We start from the raw sequence: 5098 nt of genomic DNA, 5'->3' as shown, positions 1-5098 counted from the left end.
TACACCCAATTAGCAGCACTTGAATTTTGTGTATGCCTGTTCAATAATTTTATTTGCTATATCTCACTTTTTTCAGCTTTATTTGAAACAACTTCAACAACGTTGCTAAACAGGCCCTGCGCTGGAATTCTTTTCAACAAGCTGGTGCAGAAATTGTTAGAAAATTGCGACACTCTACGAAGGCATAAATGAAATCTCTCGGCCTAACATCGAACGAATTGCAGTCGCTAGCAAATAACACTGCCCGTTGGCGAAGAGGAGTAGTTGACGCCCTATGCTCCAGATAAGAGTTGAAGGAACCTATGTATATTTGTACATATAACTATATGTATATATACCTGTATTCAATTTTCACACAATTCACATCAAAAATGCAGAATTCAGTTATTTTGTGCTCTCAATATTTTGGACCAAAATCTTCTCCCAAGTAGCTTAGAATTTGATGATTTTTTTCTCCAGACCAAATAAATCCGCCAGAATACCACTTACAGAGGTTATTGGTGATTCTGGTGGTTCTAATTTTTGCAACCCACTGTGCACTTTTATTTTTAGCATTTGCAGATATTCAACTATGCATAGCCACCTTGAACCGAAGTGCAGCACGTTCCTATAAGGAGCAGTTCAGACAGACAACGCAACCGACCGACAGGCTGCCTAGCACCTCACATAATTCGAATACGTGCACATCCAGCCGCTCATTGCCACAAAGTTGCCGACAAGTATGACGATTATGCACACGCACACACATGCACATATATGCATACATCCACACACACACACATACATATGTATATCAGTATAACAGAGAATGCGTTCTTGGTCTTATCATTTTCAAGATCTCACCTGAGCAATGCCATTCGGCTTCATTTGGCTTGTGGACGTGTGGTTGTGTTTGATGCTACTTTCAACCAGACAACAAACACACCGAAAAAGAATTTGCAATGCAATGCAAAATACGTTAAAGAAACGAAACAGCTTCGATCACAGACCAATGGACGACAGTGGGCACCAGCCCCAAGGTAGCCGTGGACGACCAAGAATAAAAGAAGGATTGTAAGTGCGGCTGGGGAACGCTGTACATGTTGGCAACTATACGGGCAAACCGACCAACGGACGGACGGACAGATGGACTGCGGAGGCCATGTGTAGAGGACTACGAATAGCAAATGAATAAAAGAGCATAAATGCACATACAAATGCTGGCATACGAATATATCACATATATACTTGTATGGTATATGTATGTGTGTATGTATGTATTAACATGTGTTGAAGCTGGTGGAACGATGCAGGCAATCACAACTAAATCATGCAACTCATTGCAGGGCATCGATTGAAGAACGTGCAATTGTTGTTCTTGCATAGTTGGATTCGTAAGAGTGCACCAATACACGCGCATATACTCGCATACATACACATATATGTGCACATGTACTTGGCTGCACAAAAACGTGCAATTATTTCTTATTGAAGTCACTAACTTGCATTTGCGCTCAAGCAGGCAAATTCATCATCAAAGGGATATCCAATTTGACTTCAATCGCTTCCACTCAAATCCCCTTTTTTTGCCCGCTTCGGTAGGTAGCATGAAAGTGCACTGTCCTCTGTGCTCCGTACTGCCACAAAGATGTTGCCATGTAAAACCTTTCTTCAGTGACACATAGCCGATATGCAGGTATTAGGTATGCATGTGGTTTCAAAGGTGCGTGCCGCGTGTGGCGCAACATTTGTAACCATTTCCATTTTTTGTTTGCCATTTTTGCCATTAGCTGCATCTCAATGACATACTTGAAATTCGTAGGATTTGCTGCATATGTTTCTGCGTGTGTAAGGAAGCTTCACTACCTCGAAAGTTCAGCAACCACAAGCAACATCATATTTTCGACTCTCCATAAGCTGGAATTTTTGAATTTAATATCCCCAATAATGCGAGTGTGTCAAAAGATCTGGAGCAGCACCAGCTGGAGTTAGAATTGAGAAGGATATCTTTGAGTCGTTGGATGCCAAAAGAGATTTCTGACAAGGTGACCCCCTATCGTGTGGCTTCTTTAATTTGATGCTGGAAAAGGTTGTCTAAGCCGCAGAACTCTATTACTTGCCTACCATGGCTTTTGTTCTGCTCTCTTGAAACTGGATACAAAAGTTAAAAAAACTGGGTGTGGTTGTGAATGAAAAGAAGGCGAAATACCTCCTATTACAATTTAAATAGTCAAAGCAATCGGTCTCGGTATCTACGTTACTGTTAACAGTTAACATTTTTTATTAGTAAGGGATTTCCTTTATCTGCAATTCTGCTTCAGATAATAATGTTAAAATTCAAAAAATCGAACATTTTTGGCTGCCGTAGACAAATGGATTGGTGCATGACTACCATTCGGAAGTGCATAGGTTCGAATCTCCATGTATGAAACAGCAAAATGATAGAAATCGGTTTTTGTAATAGTGGCCGCCTCTCGGCTGGAAAAGGCAAATCTCCGGGTATATTTCTGCCATTAAAAAGCTCCTCATTAAAAACCATTTGCAGTCAAGACGGACGCCCCAAATAGAAAGAGGAGCTCGACCAAACACCGAATATATATATATTCAACGGAGAAATTTTCATACAAACTAAACTCACACTTCATAAGTCTCCCATCATTCCCAGGACGTATAGATGTTTGAACGACGACAACATCCGATTTGGGGCCCTTGAAGTATTCGGGATAAGAAAGATGTGTGGATACTTCGTGTTGCTGTTGTTTGAGTGCCTGCGTTTCCTGAATTGGGTGGCACTTTATTAGTTGCTGTTGCTGTTGAAGAATGGTTTGCCGAAAGCGCGCAGTCTTACTCTTGATAAGGCCGTGCAATTGCATAGATATCGTGCAGCAGTTTTCTTCCTCCACACTTCTCCACAACTGCGGTATATATTGTTGAGTGGTATGTTTAACATCGTCGCGTGCTCCTCTACCTTCCAGTGCCCTGTGGGAACCGCAGTGAGTCTTGAGGTGTTGGGTCGATCGTACCCAAGCACTTGTTTGGTATTTGATGCCTTATGATATACATGGACTGACTGTTTTTCTTGACGTTACACAGGTTGATGATATTCTAGTTGCAATCGAGCTTAAGGAGAATCCTTGCCTAGCGAGCTCATCTGCATTCTCGTTACCCTCGATATATCTTTGACGTGTACCCATACTACAGCGATATCGAACCATTGACCGTGCTAGTTGAGTTTCTTTTCATCGGTTGTAGATTCCTGATAGTATCGATAGTATCTTGTGTCAGACGGTCGATGCTCGAATGCCTTCTCCAGCACTGCTCATTCTTTACTAAAACGTTTGCAGTGAAAGGCCACGTATTCTGCACTCCCAACTGCATTCGATAAACTTGAGCAAAAAGAGCCGCCAGTCAGCTGGAAACGGTGCAGGTATTCCAAGAAGCAGCCGTATCAGATAAATATCTGAGTTAAGTAATAGGCGATATCACCATGCTTCCTATTCATTCATCCTTCAAGATTTGGTACGTCCACCGACCTTTGGTTGCCTCTTCTTATCTTCTTGGCCATTTGGCTACCGTTCGCGGTCATTCTGTACTTTTATGGCTAAGAATGCTGCCAGAGTTATCGCTTGTGTTCAATTTATTTTACTTGGGTACTTACTACCGCATGCAGTGGCATTTCTGAGGGCCTGCCTTTTTGATAGGCGTGTTGGGATTTAGAGATGAACGAAGTTTCCAACCATTTCAAAGATATCTACCTATTTTTTTATTTGTGCAAGTGTTTTGAGAGCGAAGGACGCTAAAATTTTATATACATATAATTAGCGCGTACACCCCTTTTTGGTGTTTGGCCGACGCTAAACTTATAGGCCTAAAATCTTCCGCGCATTCATGCCTCCGTTTTCCTGCTTTGGGGATAAATATGACTTATACCTGTCTCCATCTGAGTAGAGTATAGCGAAAGGTATGCTTTTCTTGAAGAAATAAAAGGTTTTCATAAAAAAAAACAAGGAACAATAGGGTCTCTTAGGTCCCACAACAATGGACAGAAAACTCCCATCTGAGCCTGGTACTTTAATTGGCTTGAAACATTTTATAGCCCAGAGAATATTTTCCCTAGACAGATAAAAATTAAATAATTGAGCTAAGGGCCATGCAGTCTACTTGATCCCTAATGGTTTGGTTTTCGTCAATATTTGTATATTCTGTATTACTTGGAAAATGGGAGTTCATGACTATGTCTAACGATCCAGCAGACAAATTTATCCACTCACCGATGTTCTTCGTAATAAATGATGGACGTGAATTGTTCTTGGCTAGGAGTCTGTCTAACTGAGTGGATCTTTGGCTGATTCAGTTGTAGTGTCCAAGTCTTGTATTCTCTGAGACAGATTTTATAAGGTTGGTGGTATTTATTTGGGTGACAAGTCTTGATTAACGCTCTGTTCATATCTTAAAGATTATTGAGGTCTTCGAACCATCTTCTGTGGAAGGGTTGTTTTTTAACTATAAAGAATCTTACACGAGGCTGGGAAGCAGAATTCATCGCTGGCCTTGCAGTCCAGAACTGGTGGTGAATTTTTTGAACTAGTGGGAATGTGGCGTAGTCACTTAAATGAGTGCTAGTCGGTTCTTTTAGGGCACTGGATCTTCAATCTTTAGAAGGGGTGGTCTTGCTTTTGAGCTGTTGGTAACGCGGGTGAGGACCAGGACCTCCTCCCACCACTCGTAGTCATTCCACATTAAAATAGATAAAAATAAAAATTAAAAAAATAGGCGCGTATAATTCTGTTAGTTGTTTGGACCCGAGCTCTTGCTCCTATTTGTATGCGTCTTGATATTGTTCGACAAATGGAGAGACCTACAGGTTTAAGCCGACTGCGAACGGCAAATGGTTTTTTATGAGGAGCACCTACACTACAAAGCTTAAAGTTGGTGTTAAGTGATCAATTAAATAGCTACTCACCTCTGTCGCCCGTTTCGTTAGTTGTCCATATGGACACTTGCTCTGCATCATCTGAAAATCTCATACACACACATTCTTGTATAATAAAAGTACAAAAAGTTATTCTATTTCGATTTTTCCTTCTGCAAAAAAAGTGAAAATTTTGTGTGCCAAAAA

This window comes from Anastrepha ludens, chromosome 4, assembly GCF_028408465.1.
Source record: "Anastrepha ludens isolate Willacy chromosome 4, idAnaLude1.1, whole genome shotgun sequence".
Classification (NCBI taxonomy): Eukaryota; Metazoa; Arthropoda; class Insecta; order Diptera; family Tephritidae; genus Anastrepha; species Anastrepha ludens.
Note: the sequence above shows the minus strand (reverse complement) of the source record.